The sequence below is a fragment of the Protomyctophum bolini genome (assembly GCF_963924005.1).
Source record: "Protomyctophum bolini genome assembly, chromosome: 9".
NCBI lineage: Eukaryota > Metazoa > Chordata > Actinopteri > Myctophiformes > Myctophidae > Protomyctophum > Protomyctophum bolini.
The window spans coordinates 32,447,660-32,468,382 of NC_137870.1; the positions used below are offsets into that span (position 1 = coordinate 32,447,660).

At 40.6% G+C, this 20,723-nt stretch overlaps 1 protein-coding gene across 1 annotated transcript in view; it reads left to right on the forward strand.

The window, feature by feature from the left end:
* pitpnm3 (PITPNM family member 3) overlaps positions 1-20,723 on the forward strand; it is a gene marked incomplete at its 5' end in the record, with an annotated part of 96,142 nt that overhangs the window by 529 nt on the left and 74,890 nt on the right. The gene's annotated exons all lie outside the window — the stretch shown is intronic.

Sequence of the window (20,723 nt, forward strand, 5' to 3'; positions counted from 1 at the left end):
GCGTTGGTGTGACATAGTCCTTAAAACTGTTTTGTTGCAAGGAGTTGCATTTGGTGCAGTTTAAAGAAGGCCATTAATCTGTCCAACAGGCTTGGGTATTATATTCTGGTTTAGATTTCTGTCAAGACCGATCTGTCCTAAGACAGAGAAGACAATAATAAAAAAATGCCTACTGTACATCCTTGCTTTATGAACACTAGTCTCACTGGACCTGTGTCTTCCTTTTTTATTTTATTTCTGGCTGCTTGCTAAGGAAAACGTGTGTAACAATGCACACGCTGTTGCCATTTTGATAAGCCTTTGTAAATCCCTGCTTTGTGTCTATTTGTTTAATCAGACGTTAATTTGATAGGCAATATGTAATGTTTCAGGTAAACTATTAGAGCTGCCTGTGTTGACAAATGACCCAGCTCACAGCTGGGTCATTTGTAACACATGCAACATCTATTTCTCACAATGTGGTGCTCCCAAAATGTTCCCCCTAAATAGCTATTAATCTAGTTGTGTCCTAATGATCCCACACGCAGACATATCAGAAAGAATAATTTATTCACCACCTTGGCTATTCCTATTTTTCTGATATCTCTGCATGTATCAAATTAAATTGGACGTCAATGACAGTCATTGTTCTTCTGGTCCATTCTAACAAGTAATGACAATCATATTATGGCAGCTTGTGGCAAGCTTTTCTTTCTTTTTTCCCCTGATCCAATAATTTTTTTAATCTTCAGCATAAAATGTAATGTAAACAAAATTTGAAATATAAATATCCTGTCTTGAACAAACAAAAAGCTGCATCTTTAAGATCAGGGAGGGAACAGGCTGATTTTCGGAACAGTGAACCAGGTCCAGGTAACAGCTCACTAAGGACATTGAGGACAGCTTCCAGGCCAATGAGAAAGCTGGGGTTGTGCTACTAGACCTGACAGCCGCGTATAATAATAAATTGCATTTTTATAGCGCTTTTCCAAGTGCTCAAAGCGCTTTAAAATGGTTCATTCATTCATACATTGGGAGGTGAAGCGTATGACACTATCTGGCACCGCAGACTCCACTTGGTCACCTACAGCCTCTGCAGGTGGCGCCTGTAGCTCAGCACAGGCAAGATAAAAGAAAAAAGGGAAATCAATGTGTTTGTTGACAACAAGTCAAGCCCCTTCAGTTCCAACAAGACTCAAAATGCCTCATTCAATCAACACTTTGAAGACGTGAGTGCCATGGTGACATCAAGGGTCTCACTTATCCAACGTCTTGCTGGGCTTTTGCTAACACACTACGAATTTCTACACAATAGCCCTGGCCTTCTCTGCAGCTGAATACTGTGCCTCAGTCTGGTTTAGGAGCCCACATGTCAAAAAGATAGACACCGTAATCAACAACTCTCCGAACCATAACTGGCTGCCTGAAGCCCGCTCCTGTGTCCTATATGCCAGTCCTTGCAGGAATGAATTGCCCCGACTGGCCTCCGACGAGAGGCTGCTAGCATCAAGCTAGCAAGGAAAGCCCGGATTCAGGACTGGCATATCCTGCATGACACAATGGAAATAGAGCCTCCAAACAGACTCAAGTCCCGCCACCCTTACAACAAGGCGGCACAAGATGCTTCGCTCCATTCCAGAGGAGTACATGGCTGGCGGCATCCTGGAAGCAGGAGTGGGAGTCTGCTGGGCCCTCCGGGATCCACATCTGGGATCCGAGTGATGGCGATGAAGGAGAGGAGGACCTACCATGCATGCCGGCAATGGACCCTACTGAACCGCATTCAGTAGGGTGTGCTTCAGATGGCTGCTTCAGATCAGCTATGAATAGTAAATAAATGGTAAATGGTGCATTTATATAGCCTTTACATAGATTGTGCATTACATTCACCCATTCACACACAAATTCATACACCGATGGCAGCTGAAACCATGCAAGGCACCAACCAGCACATCAGGAGCAGCACCGCCGCCCTGAAGAAGAAGTAGGGCTTGACAGACAATGCAGCATGCGAGTGTGGTGAGCCTGACCAGTCTGCCCATAATTAACACCTGCCCCCTGTACAGACGACCTTCGGAGGCCGGCCTCTTCCAAGTGGGACCAGAGACAAAGTCATGCCTACACAATACTGAGTCAGACATTTGAGGATGATACACGACAAAAGAAGAAGAGCAGACATCTTGTAGACTAGACTAGACTAATGGCTTTCAAAGTTTTGTTTCATTCAATAATTCAAGAACTTATTTTTTACATTTTTGGTTTGCAAATGAATAAATCAAGAACTTGCCTTTTCTTTCACACAGTGTTTGTCATATTTATAACAGTGGATCTTTTTGGGAAAGATGAAAAGACCATGGGCTGCCTAAGAAACACTATAATCTCTGTAAAACCAGTGGTGAAGTGGCTTCCAACTGGTCAAACTATTTTCAATAATAACTAAAAAGTATTTAGTAAATATGGAAACATGGTGACTTCTGTATGTCCTGCATTTATACCGGTACTCATGTTCCATTACTGTCAGTCATAATTAGCTTGTATATTTCACAATTCACAGGAGTAGTTATGTCATATTGCTTTACCTGCACTATTCGTACTGTACTGTAGTATTCTTACTGTACTATTTGTAATGTACCGTACTGCACTGTACTGTAGCCTACTACTCGTACTGTGCTGTAGTACTACTCATACTGTACCGTACTGTACTATCCGTACTGCACTGTACTGTACTACCCGTACTGTACTGTAGTACTACTCATACTGTACTGTACTATACGCACTGTACCGTACTTTACTACTCGTACTGTACTGTAGTGTACTGCACTGAACTGTACTGTACTCTGTGCTGTGCTGTGCTGTACTGTAGTACTCTGTACTGTAGATTTCTCTAAAAGATCTACAAGCTTGTATATCTGCTATTTTTGAATAGCCAAAGTATAAATGATGGTTAAAGTGATTCAAAGGATTGGGACGGTTTCCTCCACCGTCTGTCTGTGAGTCAGAGTGTGAATGGCTGAATGTAATGCACATTCTAAAGCGCGTCCGGTAAAGACATAAATGTAAATGCACCATTTACCACCATCACTTACTTGGGGGTCAAGGCTGATTGTGACAGGTACACTTACACTGTACTGTGCACACTACTTTAACCTAACAGGCATACATTCACAGTACTGTTAGTACAACCACACATCTTTTATCTACACAATATGTTTCTAAAAGGATGTGATCTTTATACAATTCAGCTATAAATTATGTGTATGTTGCATTCTCAGTTCCATTGGAGCATGTGAGCGTTCTCATAAATACTGCAGCCTACATCAACTTCTTGTTCTGTTTGTAATGGCTGTTTATAGTCTGTCTTTGACCTGGTAATGAAAACATGTAATCTCGTGTTTTTTAATATTATATATATATATATATATATATATATATACATGTCACGGGGCAGCCCGTGCCCTATACACACACACACACACACACTGATTAAGGACATGGCACGCACGCACACACCACACCACACAGACTGTGGGTAGTGGGGCAGACAGGTCTTATAATGTCAATACTGTTGATGTATGCATTTACAGGATGTACAAATGAAATGATACACACAGGGAAAATATTCAGTTTATTAACCTGTGTGTTTATTGTAACCTCAGTGTCTGTATGGCCTCTCCAATGCTGGCATTCTTCTATCTGAATCTGAGCTGCTGAACCAGGGCTCAGCCATTCAGTTTAAGAAGGGGGGGAAGGTGCCAAGTACTGTTGAGGAGTAGGGGTGTTCCACAAGGTCAAGTATCAAAGTATGTCTATTATCTGGGGAAATGAATGCAACCCCATATGATGATTAATCTAAAATAGAACATCTAGGTATGGGGTTACTTATTCAGGTTCAGCTGATATCTGTGAGCTTGTAGATAAGCTGTGTATATTTAATTGCTTCTCTGTTGGTGGTAGGATCCTCTCCTATAAAGGGGAGACTGCAGGCCAGGCAGAGCTAGTCAGTTATGCTCGGGCAGGCATCATGCTGACAGCCCAGTGAGAGAGCTGCTAGAGCCCATGTCATGGGCATAGCCTAGTGCAGTTTGGTTATTTTTCCTTTTTCCTACGTTGTGTGTTAAGTATTTTTGAGTTTTGTATTTTGGCCAGTATTAATTTTGCAGTTTCATATGTTTTGTGAATATCTGCACTGGAGCTGGATTTTTGGGGAAATAAAATCCTCCAGAAAGCATCGCTGACTGTTTTTGGAGCCTTCCTTGGCCCTCGGGCAACTTCACATGTGGTGGTAGCGGAAAGTAACAACAGTTCAGGATGCCTCCAAAACCACATCTGCGGAACCAGCAACAGCAAGTATCATTTGAGGAGGAAGAAGAGGGTGCCACAGGAGGAGAGATGGAAGAACAAATCCACACCAGGGTGAGCACTACCTCGTCCCAAGAGGAAACTTTCTCAAATCTGGCTAGGATGTTTGAGACCTACATGCAGTCTCAGATGGAGAAAGAGAGGAGTCAAGACTAGGAGAGGGAGCGACAGGAGCGGAAGCTCGACGTACTCACTCATCAGATAACCCAACTCCAATCGGACATGGAGGCAGTATATATTATATATATAAATATATTATATTATTTCAGTCAGACAACTCACGAATAGATTTATCCAATATTTATTATAGAATGAGAATACAAGTGTGCATACGATATTAGACTTGGCGTTCGGCTCTGCTGCATAAAGAGGACGTCATGTTGCTCCATCGTGCTCCATGGAAGGAAAGAAACATGCGCAATGGGCTATATGCAGCCAACACTTTCCGCGTTCAGCTTCCTTGGTCTCAACTGTGCATGTTTCTTTCCTTCCATGGAGCAGGGTTGCCAAATCTGCTTATTTCCAGCGACTTTTGGCTTCCTTTTTTCCAGAGATCCTTTTCTTTTCTTTATAGGCTAATTATTAGTATAATAAGTTACTAAACCATTAATTATCATAGACATGCATAGTATTTATAATGATAAATGCATCAAACCTTTTTTGTTAGGATTATATGGTCATATTATTGGGTTTGTTTTGGCTTGTTTTTGGAGGTGGGTTGGCTTATTTCTGTCACGAGTTGGCAACACTGCCATGGAGCAACATGGCGTCGCCCGTACGGTCTTCGTGTCTCGTCCTCTTTAGACAGTCATTGATAACAACCAGGAACCATATGCAGAGGAAGGCAAGGAAGCTCTGAGAAGGAAGAGAAGTGGTCACGTGACTGGCCTGCGCCATGACACTTTCATGGACGCTTTCATGGGTGCCAAACTACTTGGTGAGCTTAAGTAGCCCGCCCAATTGGTCAGCTGACTGCCACATCAGCGAATGACGTGTGGGACTTGCACACACTTACACACCCACGTAGTAATGCAGCATGTTAACCTCTTGAGTATAGTATGCGCCTTTGAGCATGGCATGAACCCCCTTGAGTATGTCTGCATGAACTAACTCCGCAGGCTACGCATCATTTTATTTTTCGTGTGTGTGTGTGTGTGTGTGTGTGTGTGTGTGTGTGTGTGTGTGTGTGTGTGTGTGTGTGTGTGTGTGTGTGTGCGTGTGCGTGTGCGTGCGTGTTTCGGTCGTGATCGTTTTGGTCGCACTACAGCAATTATTTGCAGTGGCACTGGTGCTCCCAATTATATTTTTAGATTGCACAGATTAAAATTCAGACGCATTTGCGACCAAAACTGTCACAATTTCGGGCCCTCCTTTTCAGTCTGCTTTTTGAAGAAGGCCAACATCTTCCTCACTTTTTCTGCCAGGCAGGAGGAACATTTGTAAGGGCTCGAGGCTTCAGCAGCAGTCTGAAAACAAATGGAATACCAACACTCACGGATCAATAGTCATCCTGACGTGATAATGTGGTGTTGATGTCTTTTAGCTGAAATGTGTTTTTGTACTCGATAAACATATGACTCTGGTTTTGATACTTGTCACTAGTATACTATACGCAACAGATATGGTTTAAAAATTGGGAGCTGTGTTTATCTAATAAGCTGTTTCACCATGTTTTAGGCCATGGTTTTGCACTGAGCATGAAGCAACAACAAGTGTGGGAGACTGAGTGAACATCCTTTTATCAAGTATAATATCAAGACATAATATCCACAACCACATACAGTAGCCAACAGTGCCCAGCCTTATGATTTGCTTTACCTTGTATTCGTTTTTTTCCCCCTGTAGCCTACTGTGTAGGTCAAAATTGGCTTAATTTGCCATGCCCATTCAAAATAACAGTTTAAATTGAAAGGTGTAATCTAACAGTTACAATGTCCTATCTGAATTAAACATAATTGCATGAGCTAAAATATAGTGTTTGGCATGCTCCTGGTGCAGTAAAGCAATGGTCATGGTGACCTTTAATTATTTTTTCTTCTCACTAGCAAATCATCATTCTCATTATGAAGACGACTGCAGGGTTTCCATTTTTAATGATAGATTTTAGCTTCTCTCTTCCTCTCCCCTCTTTCCCTTGCCCTTTCTACCTTTCGACTTTCTTATAATCCCAGGGAGAAGCTGTGAGGACTGACCCAAATTATTGAAACACAAAGACGCACACACACACACACACACACACACACACACATGTTGGTTTCCATGAAGTGTGGGAACCAACAGCAGGGCCATCACTCTTGGGGACACCACTTTCCAGTGGTCCCACAGGCCTGAAAAAAATCAGGCAAGTTAAAAAAAAAATCTTTAACACAACTATCACCTCAGATTCTAGATTGGATGAAGTAATTTCACAGACTTGTCCTGACCATGCATCTTGGGGACCTATATTAATCCGTCGATTGTGGGGACTTAATTTGCATAAATCACACACCTGTTTTTTTACACCAAAATGGGGACTCAATGTCCTGGGGACATCTAATCAGTTTCATACTGAATTTTATGCAGGAAGCTTGGCGTACAGATACAGACTTACAGATTCAGAGTGGACCCTGTAACATAACCCTCAAACTGTCTGAGTCTGTCTCACAGGAGAGGCTAGAGAAGACAGCTGGGCACTGGATGCTTTGAGGAAAGAGCATATAATATGTTCACTAGATTTTACTGGATTGATACTTGACATTATCTTTACAATATAATTGTGTTGAACATTAAATGCACTGAATGATGTATGCATGTAGATCCTTTTGTAATGAATAAAAAAACAGACAAGATGTATTGGCCATAATAACGTAGGGCAATATCAACTGTCTATTTTCAGGAACTCAACAGACATGTATATGACCTGAATGTTTTACTTAAACCATTAAGAACGCGTGACACATCACCTTAGCTTTTCACTGCTACCATTCTTTTTAATGTCAGCTATTGAAAAATAGCTGACCATTTGTCATAGCTGGCTCTTGGCCATGTCAAACATTGGGATGCAGGAGACAGAGCAACAGTGTAAGAAACTGTATTTATTATGCAGGCCTTAACATTACAACTTAAAGAGGACAACTATGAGGTGTGGAGTCAGTGATCAGTGGTGTGGTGGTGATGGATGTGTGGAACATGGTGTGGTGTGTGTGTGGATGGAAAGAATAAGGTAAACATAGTAGGAAAAAAATGACAATGCTTTTTTCTTTTTTATAAAGTATATTTATTGTTTTTTTAAAGACAAACAGACATTACACAACAAGAACATAATAACAAACAAAAGAAAACAAAAACAAAAACAGCTCAGGCACGACACTATTATAAATAAAAAGATTGAATATACAAAGACATGACAAGGACAATGAACCATAATGACATAATGACATAAGTGACTTTCAAATTTTTATAGACTCCCTATCAGGGAATACCTCCATACAGTACATTAATACATATATTAAAAAGGCAGACAATAGTTATCATAGGCACCAAATCATTACAACAAGAGCAGACCCATGCATGCTCCACTCAAAGGCGACAACCGCCACCCCTCCAGGCGGCAGGGCCACCGCCCCAAGAAGCGGCCCCGATGCAACGCATCGAGACCCCTGCCCGGGCGACCATTCCCCCATACCCAAAGGGCAGACAAGCCCCCACCCAAAGCAGAGCACCCACTAGGGAAGAATGCTGGCATATAAGATATCTAAGGTTGGTACGGAAAACCTCCAAGTATCGTGGCAGACAGTGTGGTTCCAATATGATTCAAATAAGGGTCCCAAATTTTGTAGAAAGTCTCCAATTTAGAATGCAACATGCATGTAATGTATTCACAAGGAATACAGCCCATTATAATGTTATGCCATGATTTATTTGATAGAGCAACATCCTTGATTCAAAACAAAATAATATTTTTCCAAACGTTAATAAGTTACGCATCATCATCGTCTCCAGTGATTGATCTTTCTTGATGAGCTTTCTTCATTTCTTTAATCCCTAGAATAGAGTCACTACAATCTGAGGCACTGTGCTCACTGTTGTTTGGGACATATTCCTCTCGATGAGCTTTCTTTATTATAGGGATTGAGTCACTACATTCTGAGGCACTGTGCTCACTGGAGTTTGGGACATATTCCTCTCCACTGTCTGGTGTTGAATACAATATTTCAGAGTCATCAAAGCTTTTGGTCCTCAACTGTGATGAAATAACATCATCTTGTTCACTGTCTGGAGTTGAATCAAAGAGTTCATCAGAGCCATGAAAGCTTTTGGTCCTCCTCAACTTTGGTGAAAGAGGATCTTCTTGTTCACTGTCTTCAGATGAACTGAATAGATACCTTGACGTCTTGGTGCTTGGTAAGCACAGTAATTTGTCAGTTGAGTCAGTGAACTCTTTGTGGTGGTTTGCTGGAGCCATGCGTGTCTGTGGGGCAGGCTCCATCCCCTGGTGCACACATACACACACGTCGTAGAACATCTGTGAAGAATAAGATTCATTGAATATTTTAGACAAGAGGTAGGCATGTGAAGGTAGTACCCTTGACTACTGTTGTTGAATTCACTTATTGTACGTTTAATAATATCACTAGTATTTCAACATCCTGATTTAGTCCAATACACCAGTATGTTGGACAGTAGGCATTCAAACACATTTTGTATGTGGTCTATGAAGACTTTTAATACAATTTAGGCTAAAATGCATGACGGGGACAGACGTCTTCTGAAGTTTAATTTATTCAGGGTACAAGCTTGCTTAAATACACACACATATCCACAACTTAAAACATGCCTTTTGGGGACCCCATGTTAATGTGCATGATGGGGACATAAATGTCTACTGAAGTTTGAATTATTAGCTTGCGTAAATACACACACACACACCATAAAACATGCGTTTTGGGGACCCCGTGAGGTGTACATGATATTACTAGACATTAGGACAATAAAATAAACTAATTATGTTGGACAGTAGGTATTCAGTACACACTTTTAGTTATGTGATCTACAATATTTAGACTTTTAATGCCCTTTACTTTAGGCCAATGTGCGTCACGGGAACATACATGCTGTTAGAGTTTTTAACGGGCCTGACAATTAAAGCCTGGACCCGAACTGGTCCAGCCCAAGGCTTGGCCTGGCCCAAAACATTACCATAATGTTAAGCCTGATAAGCCCCAGTAAAGGAATGTTGCAGGCATGTCATTCAACATCTGGTTAGAATAAGATTCATTGAATATTTAAAAGACAAGACGTAGGCATGTGAAAGTAGTGCACTTGACTATCAATGTTGAATGCACTTATTGAAAGTTTCTTTGGATAAAAGCGAGTTCGAAATGACTCATGTAAGATAATGTTACTAGTATTACAACATCCTGATGTAGTCCAATATACCATTTTGTTAGATAGTAGGTATTTAGAACACACTTTCAGTTTTGTGATATATATAACACACTTTAAGCTAATGTGCATCATGGGGACATATAAATACACACACATGTATTCTGAAGTTTAAATTATTTTGCCTTCAAGCTTGCATAAATACACACACACACACACATCTTAAAACATGCATATTGGGGACTCTGTGCTAAATGTGCATCATGGGGACATCTCTTCTGAAGTTTAAATTATTTTGCCTTCAAGCTTGCATAAACACACACACACACACAAACATCTTAAAACATGCATATCGGGGACCCCGTGCTAATGTGCATCATGGGGACATATATGTCTTCTGAAGTTTAAATTATTCCGCCTACTATCTTGCATAAATACACACCTCTAAAAACATGCATTTTGGGGACCCTGTGAGGTGTACTTGTTAAACTGATATTACTAGACATTAGGACATTAAAAGAAACAAATGATGTTGGACAGTAGGTATTCAGTACACACTTTCAGTTATGTGATGTACAATATTTAGACTTTTAATGCCCTTTACTTTAGGCCAATGTGCGTCAAGGGAACATACATGCTGTTAGAGTTCTCAACGGGCCTGACAATTAAAGCCTGGACCCGAACTGGTCCAGCCCAAGGCTTGGCCTGGCCCAAAACATTACCATAATGTTAAGCCTGATAAGCCCCAGTAAAGGAATGTTGCAGGCATGTCATTCAACATCTGGTTAGAATAAGATTCATTGAATATTTAAAAGACAAGACGTAGGCATGTGAAAGTAGTGCACTTGACTATCAATGTTGAATGCACTTTGAAAGTTTCTTTGGATAAAAGCGAGTTCGAAATGACTCATGTAAGATAATGTTACTAGTATTACAACATCCTGATGTAGTCCAATATACCATTTTGTTAGATAGTAGGTATTTAGAACACACTTTCAGTTTTGTGATATATATAACACACTTTAAGCTAATGTGCATCATGGGGACATATAAATACACACACACATGTATTCTGAAGTTTAAATTATCTTGCCTTCAAGCTTGCATAAATACACACACACACACACACACACACACACATCTTAAAACATGCATATTGGGGACTCTGTGCTAAATGTGCATCATGGGGACATCTCTTCTGAAGTTTAAATTATTTTGCCTTCAAGCTTGCATAAACACACACACACACACACACACATCTTAAAACATGCATATTGGGGACCCCGTGCTAATGTGCATCATGGGGACATATATGTCTTCTGAAGTTTAAATTATTCCGCCTACTATCTTGCATAAATACACACATCTAAAAACATGCATTTTGGGGACCCCGTGAGGTGCACTTGTTAAACTGATATTACTAGATATTAGGACATTAAAAGAAACAAATGATGTTGGACAGTAGGTATTCAGTACACACTTTCAGTTATGTGATGTACAATATTTAGACTTTTAATGCCCTTTACTTTAGGCCAATGTGCTTCAAGGGAACATACATGCTGTTAGAGTTCTCAACGGGCCTGACAATTAAAGCCTGGACCCAAACTGGTCCAGCCCAAGGCTTGGCCTGGCCCAAAACATTACCATAATGTTAAGCCTGATAAGCCCCAGTAAAGGAATGTTCAGGTATGCCATTCAACATCTGTTTAGAATAAGATTCATTGAATATTTAAAAGACAAGATGTAGGCATGTGAAAGTAGTGCACTTGACTATCAATGTTGAATGCACTTATTGAAAGTTTCGAAATGACTCATGTAAGATAATGTTACTAGTATTACAACATCCTGATGTAGTCCAATATACCATTTTGTTAGATAGTAGGTATTTATAACACACTTTTTTGTGATATATATAACACACTTTAAGCTAATGTGCATCATGGGGACATATAAATACATGTATTCTGAAGTTTCAATTATTCTGCCTACAAGCTTGCATAAATACACACACATCTTAAAACATGCATATTGGGGACCCCATGCTAATGTGCAACACAGGGACCACGTGAGGCCTACTTATGTTACACTGATTAGGACATTTAAATAAAAGTGGGGTACAAGTGGAAAAGGCATGCTGTGTTGCTGAAAACCTCTCCACAAACCTCTCTAGAGCACAACTACAAAGATTTGGATTACATTTCCTCTACTGCAACAATCTCACTTTGAATATAAATAAGTAAGTCAGGCTTATATGTTTGAGAACATGTCCTCACCTTAGTCCGCCATGGCCAGTCAGTTTCCATGGTTGTAGCTCAAATTTTCACCTGGTAAGATGTCTCACAGCAAAGAGACTTGAGGTGAGGTTTCTCTTCTCCTTGCATAATTATGTTCTTCCTCTGTTTATTACCCTTATACTTTGTCTTATACTTTCCTGAACCTGCTAGTCACCAACCCCACCACAACATGCAGGGAAGCGACTATTTAGGAATATGTATCAACATTGATATCAATATGTATGGCACCTGAATTTCCCAAGGATAATCAATAAAGCTTGCACAGTACAGATGGACAAAAATAATAAGTTAACGCTATTTTTGGTACATTCTGATCTATGTCCTTTTGCTAAATCCGGTTGCAATGTAGGCTCATCAATTGCAAATTAAGTAGATGGTTTTTAGTATCAAGTATACAATAGTATTAAATTAATGGTATTATTAAATATGACAATGTTTGGTTTCACTGTCTACATGGGCGACTTTAACGCACTCTGAAAAAGCTGCTTTGAACAGTCCTGACATATCTCTGCACAAGACAGTGGTCGGAATGTGAGGTCGAATGTGCACTCCACTGTACTGTACTGTGCTGCACTGCCCTCCACTCCACTGCACTGCACTGTACTGTACTGCACTGCACTGTACTGTTATCCACTGTACTGGTATCCACTGTACTGCACTGTTATATACTGTACTGTAATACGCTGTACTGTACTGTACTGTACTGTACTGTTATCCACTGTACTGTACTGTACTGTTCTGTTCTGTTATCCACTGTACTGTACTGTACTGTACTGTACTGTACTGTACTGTACTGTACTGTACTGTACTGTACTGTACTGTACTGTACTGTACTACATTCCACTGTACTGCACTCCACTGGTATGTACTGTACTGTACTGTACTGTACTGTACTGTACTGTACTGTACTGTACTGTACCATTACACTTACTATTACACTATTACACATATAAAATTATTACACTATTACACTAGTACACTGTTTACGCTATAACACATATTATGCTATTACACTAGTACACTTTTTACACTATAACACATATTATGCTATTACACTAGTACACTTTTTACACTATAACACATATTATGCTATTACACTAGTACACTTATTACAATTACTATATTACACTTATTACACTATTACAATTATTACGCTATTCTACTATTACACTTATTAGCCTATTACACTATCCCTCTATTACACTTATTACTCTACTACACGTGATAGACTATTACACTTATTATACTATTACACTATTACTCTTATTCCACTAATACACTTATTACAATTATTTCACTATTGCACTTATTACAATTATTTCACTATTGCACTTATTACACTATTACTCTTATTACATTATTACACTTATAATCACATTGCTCCATATTAATCATTGACAGGGGTGATCTTGTGTTCTTCAATGTGTTTTGGCTGGGGACCCCCAGGCAATGCTTTGACCATGTCTCGTGACCCCCGCCCCGCCCCCCTCCCCAACACCAATACAAATTGACTCTATACATATTTTGGCAATACTGTACTGTACTGTATTCCACTGTACTGTAATGTACTGTACAGTACTGTTATCCACTGTACTGTACTGTACTGTACTGTACTGTACTACATTCCACTGTACTGTACTGTACTGTACTGTACTGTACTGTACTGTACTGTACTGTACTGTACTGTACTGTACTGTACTGTACTGTACTGTACAGAGAGACCCCCCCAGTGAAAACTCCTGTAATGTAGTGCACCATTCAAAATGTGTTCAGTTGATCAAACTTAGCTACGGTCCCCGTAACGCTGGTTTGAGCTTATGTAAACTTATGTAAATCTCTGATCTGTGATTGGCTAGTAGTGTTTTTGTGTTCTCACACACACTCTCACACACACACTGCAGTACCAACTATCGCCTGCTGGGGGATGTCCCCATTATTAACACACTTGTCATGAACTGTGTGTGTGTGTTCATGAACATGAAAACATGTTTTATGGGACTTGCTAAAAAAATTACACCAGACACATCAGCAACCTCTCCCCTACCTCCTGAATGATTTGTGTTATGGGGACCTACACATTTGTCCCCATACTGTTTGAGGTCCTCTGTAGGTGACTGTGTAAACAAGCATGTGTCCCCATTATGACGGAGGAACAAACGCACACACACACACACACACACACACACACACACACACACACACACACACACACACACACAGCTGTTATTTTATCAATCAGCCTAATTGATAAAATTGGCTAAGCAACACATTGAGCGACATCACCACCATGTGGTCATGTGCTCTCTCTCTCAACATTAAATCAAAAGACAAAAGACTTTTGCACTAAAACATGGCCCGGCTCAGACAGGTGCAAAAATAAATTAAAACCTACTGCAAATAGACGCCTAGTTCCTTTTAAACGCGCGGGGTCCAAATTGATTGCATTTTAAACACTAGGCTAGTGGCTACTATTTGGAGGAATTCGGGTATATGGGCATATCGGTCGGATCTGTGGTGTGACGTAGGTGTGAGAGCCGTGTAGCGGCACAAACCTCTAGTGTTGTAAATGTTGCCATATGGCGCATATCTATTTCCATTTGTATTTTGCCATACAGCTAACGGCTCCCCGGGGAGCCTGCTCAACACAGTTTTCTGCATCCTACAGATGCCTGTACTGATGCATTCAGCCCCTGACCTCTGTCATTTCAGTTGAGAATGTAAACGTAATGGCCATTTGTCATGGGGAAGCACTCAGGGCGTCTGTCAGGGAACAGCTTCTTACCATGCACACAGCAGATTTCCCAGTGATATGCGACATCAAGGTGTGTGTGTGTGTGTGTGTGTGTGTGTGTGTGTGTGTGTGTGTGTGTGTGTGTGTGTGTGTGTGTGTGTGTGTGTGTGTGTGTGTGTGTGTGTGTGTGTGTGTGTGTGTGTGTGTGTGTGTGTGTGTGTGTGTGTGTGTGTGTGTGTGTGTGTGTGTGTGAAATCTGTGCACTGCACACACTTCACATCGGCCTGTTATAGCACTGATTATTCTTTTGTAAAACATATTTATTATCGCTATAATCATTTGATCAAGATGGATCTGTCTGATTTTTCATATTACATCCTGATTGGCTAATACGTTTGCAGGAGTGGCTCGTTTTGAACAAAATGCTGCTTATAAGAAAATTTGAATCAGATATATATATATATTTTTACTTATTTTGGTTTGTTTTGTCTCAATGTTTGTTTTACATCATGTTGTAAGATGATAAGAGCGCCCCTCACTTCACACGGGTGTGATCTTTTATTTGCAGATTGCCATACAGTTACAGTCACAGTGTAACAGTGATAACATTATCAAGCAACATAATCCAGTCCATTCATGAATGTCCACTTGTTGGGTTCTCCCATTTTTTGATGAATAGATCCTCTTGCAATCTCATGTTATAGTTTCTGTTTCTACAAATATCTCCTCCATAATGTCCAGCCACTGCTCACAAACTGGAGGTTCTGCTTTATACAATAGCTTTTTTACTAGCTGGCAGCTGCCAATAATACTTTGACCAGGTACATATATTCTCTTTATGTATTATCCTGTTTCAAGTTACACAAGTACAGTACATCACTTGCCTAAGTTGCCTTGGGTATATAGCTTAATATATTCTTCATCACTGACCATACATTATCCCAATAGTTGTTCATTTTTGGACAATTCTAAAATATGTGTTCAGCATTTACACATCCACATAGCCTCCAGCATGGTTGTTGCACCGACAACATCCTTGCTGAGCTCTAATATTTGGCTTGTCGCCATACACTGTATTTTACATATTTGTACCAGTCCTCTTCAGTCATTTGTACCCCAAATCCAGTTTCCCACTTCTCCTATATATATAAAGAGTAGATGCTTATTTACTTGCTGTCAGACCTTGGAAAAGAGCTGAGATTACCCTACATTTTTTGATTTTGTAAGCATGAACCATAATCCTAATTACCTCATTCATTGAGTCAGTTATTATCTCTTTTTGATAGTAATCTCAAGTACCCGAAACCCCGATGACCTCACTGATGCATCACTGAGAATACGTCCCAGTTGCATCCATGCAATGTATTTTCATTCTGAGGTATTCTATTTATAGTGAATCATAGGAATAGACTATGTGACAACCAGAGAGACCACCGGAGAGACGGGTGACAGCCGGAATGTAGACTGCACCCCGGGAGCAGTATAGGTTATGCCCCAGCCTGCATCCTCCATGAGGAGGAAGCGCAAAAACCTTCAATGAGGCCTTTAGGAGGGCCATTCGAGCCGCAAGTGGAGTCTGCAGAACCATAGCGTCTCAAGAATCCATCACTCCTGAATGAAGTGTCTGGTGCTGGGAGTCCTCAGTGGAGTACAGTACAGTGGAGTAAAGTACAGTACAGTACAGTACAGTACAGTACAGTACAGTACAGTACAGTACAGTACAGTACAGTACAGTACTGAACAAGTCCGTCAGAACGTCAGTCACGGTCAGAGCGCTGTGTAATCCCTTACTGACAGTTGATGCCGGTTAGCGTTTCCTCATCGAACGATCCGGGATGATCCACACAGTGTTGTCCCCCCCCTCCCCTCTCTCTCTGTCTCTCTCTCTCTTTCATTAGCAGGCAACAGTGCAGCACTCTCTCTGTTTCTGGCAAAACAGCGCCCCTACTGGTACTAATAGTCATACTGATGCTCACAGTCACATAGGCGCATGGGTGGGTTAACGTCACATAGTTAGGCGGACACGGACATTGCTGTTCCTTGGAGTGGTTGTACCACTCAAAAACAGACAGACAGACAAAGTATATCTCTATCCTTGAACTGAAATACAATCAAAGAACTGGCCATCTTAGAATGTCCTTCTAATGTGTGAGGGGGCCATGATTTTTCCATTACCTTTTTCATTGAATTTTTCATGAATGCCATGTAATGAGCCGTTTTCCTATACAGTACTTGTGTGGGCAAGATAGCAATTTTTGTGATGGAGCAACAACACGCTCATGGCCACATGCACTGCACATTGGCGCAAATTACGGAGTCGGCATAGTGGGTAGCTCAGCCTTTTCAGAAGATGAAATTGGCATTCATTGTAGGCTGTAGCTCTGACATTTGAATATTAAAATCAGGGCTTTGGCTTTTGATCTTTCCAATTTCAGCTTGGTGAAATCACTTCAGACTGATGGAAGTATGAGGGATGATGACTCATTCATACTCATATTTTGCTTTTGAAGGCGCACGCTTCTATCCAACCCTTTGATGCTAGACTAGCAAGCACTTACTAAAACAAATGACACAATCTTTCTTTGTGAGAAGTGAAATGTCTTTTATGTTGTCCTCACTATGTGACTTTCTACATGTAACCTTAAACTACTTTCATAAACATTTGAAAGTAGGTCCTAAGTCCTAACCAATGACCTCATTATGCTCTTTTCCTAAGCCTGTGGTCAATAAGCCACTGGCAGAATTAAGCACTGTTCATTGGCATGCAGTCATCTTCAGCCTGTTAATTTAACTCAAGAGTGTACAACTACAAATGGATCCAAATGAAACCATTACAAGTTAGGGTTAGGACCCGTTAAGGGTTCATTCTGAGAGTTACAAATTGATTAATTTAGCACTGAAGATTTTACACTGTGTGCTGTACAATGTGACTATTTCACATTCAGGAATGGAGGCTGGACTACAGTATGTAGGCTTTTGAATTACTAGCTATCCTGCTCATCTTTTTGCAGCAATGCATGAGCACTGAGCAGCATTTATCAATACAGCTGCACAGTAGGGGCCCTAAGGGGGAAGAGAGAATGTCTGGAGGCTATAGATACTATCCATTGCTTAAGGTGACAAGTGTGCAGTTTAGCTCTGCCTGCCTACACATAGATTATTGGCTGTGGTAATTGATTTTAATTGTGTGCTGAAAAGAGGTGTAATTCAATTAGAGGAAAGGCTATATGGTTATTTCCAATTGACAGAAGATCCAACCTCCTCTGTAATTTAACATTTTCAACTGACGGGATGTGAACTGACACCGTGGCACACGCACGCACACACAGTATGCACTCAACATACACACACACACACACACACACACACACACACACACACACACACACACACACGTTTTGTTTTCTTGCCTAGCTTGTCCAGTGCTTAGTCATTCTCTTTCCCAAGAGACATGTCATGTCCATGTATAAGTGCATGGGAGTGTTCCACTGCTGCTGAGCATTCAAGTTTAAATACAATTTAGTTTTTCTCTCTTTAGTTAGAGGATACTAATACAATCTGGGAATACATTTCTTACCAAGAGTTTTCTTCACCAATGTGTTTGTAAGGGTGTCTACGAACATATGCCACAGCTGCTGAAAGTTGGGGTACCATACAATGGTATATATAATATACCAATATAAGGCAAATTATGTTCTATATTAGGGGGTTTTCATGATTCTGAATCCATTCCAAGCATTAGTTTTGCATGAAAAACACTCCTTGGGCTAAAAACGGCCATAGCCGTCATCACAAATGTGATGAGGTCAGCACATTTGGGCACATTTGGGTATAAGTGGCTAATATGACCAAACTAGGGGGTCTATGGCCAAACTAGGGGTCGAATTAGGGGGTTTTCATGATTCTGAACCCATTCCAAAAAACACTCCTTGGGTTAAATTCGGCCATTGCCAAGCTTGCCCAAATGTGCCCAAATGTGCTGACCTCATCACATTTGTGTTGACGGCTATGGCCTTTTTTAGCCCAAAAACCAATGCTTGGAATTGATTCAGAATCATGAAAACCCCCTAGTTTGACACGTCACATGCTACTGGTGCCAGATTTGACATTATACTGATAGTTTTCCCTGACTACTTGACCTTTTAGATATTTAATTTCACCCAACCCAGTATGATACAAGGGAGCTTGTAGATCGGCTATTTTCAGCAAGTGAAAAAACAGTCATTACGACGGCATCAAGTCCTGCCAAAATACATTTTGTTCGACTAAATCAACTGTAGATTTAGTCGACATTCCAGGTGACTAAAATGTGACTAAATTAAAACTATTACACAAGAGACTAAAATCTAAATTTGCTGCCAAAAACAACACTGGGTGGGGCATCAATTCAGGAGAGAGAACCCATTAATAAGCTTCAATTTGATAGTGAAGTTCCTATTTTGTTTCATCAAACAAACGGTTACATTTGGTGCCACTTTTTAATAATGACACTGTATCATGGAGAATAAGAGCCATGGCAGATGGCATGTATTAACAGTTACCAAGCTTATTCTCCTTGTTCCTTGCTTGTTCGTTCATGAACCTGATTGTCCAATGGAAGTGACTTCACTACAGTATTTGGCATTCTACTGCCAGTGGTCCGGCAACATGTGGATGTATTGCGGTATCATCTACTTGGTGTGTGAACTGTTCATACATATAGCTCAATATAGGGTAGGAACGGTCTACGCTACCATCTTTTATCGGCATAGTGGTACTTGGAGATCCAAATATTTGCGATGGTAGTAGTAGAATAGATCATAGCAGTTTTGTATTGACTTCGTTTGAAATGTATCCATTCTATATACTGTGAATAAATATTTCAATCAATAGTAGGTACACAATGTAAAACTTACAGAACCTTCTCTCTAAGCACACGCACGCACGCACGGCGCACGCACACTCCCACTTGTTTTCATGCAACGGCTCTTCAGTTTGTCCAGTCAGTGCTGATGAGTCATTCTTTCCTAAGAGACATGCGTTTTCAGTAAGTGGGAGTCTTCCACTGTTGAAGTTTACATTTATCGGTTTTCTCATTTGAGTTTCTAGATATCTCACGCAAACCAATAACCCTGTTGTCGGATCAATTTACTCAAGTTGCAGTTGCACGCACTTCCAAAACCATTTACAGGAAATTAAATGAGATATTGAGTACGTACGTAGTACTCAATATCTATACTGGATGATACGTACGTACCAGGTATGCCATCTGGTGGCTAATGAACCAAATACAAATCTCAGAAGTTGAAGCATGCTTTTGCCTTTTTTTTTTTTTAAACCTTACATATTTTAACCAAATGCATACATACAGTACATACACGCACGCACGCATGCACAACGCACGCACGCACGCACACAAACAAACAAAATATATTAGAACAGATTTATTCCACTTTCCTGAGATAAAAGGAGAAGTACATTTGTGTGAAGAAGCTCTCAGTCATAATATCCATTGGAGGTTTAAGTTGAGGCTATGCATACCAATGTCATCTGTTTCGCAGGTTTAATCAAATAACGGTGATAAAACTCCTCAAATGGAGACTGCAAAGACAGCCTGGCGTCCATGGGGCTTTGTTTAACCCAGGTGGGGCATATTGTCTTAATAGAGTCCATGAATGATGACCTGTGGAGTTAGACTGTTGGATCATAATAGGTTGCAGGGGACTAGTCTCACAGAGGGGGAGTGCTTTGTTAATCCAAACACAGGATGTCTGGTTAATTGGCTGGTGTGCACATGTGCATAGAGAGTGTGAGAAAAGGGAAATAAAAAGTGCTCATAAAATCTTTTACAAAATGGCAAAATGTTTCCCTGCCTGTAGCAGACTTGATTTGTCCGTCCGTCCATACATCAGTGACATCACGATTCACACACACACACACACACACACACACACACACACACACACACACACACACACACATACTGGATCCATTCATCCATGGTAGTGCCCCATAAG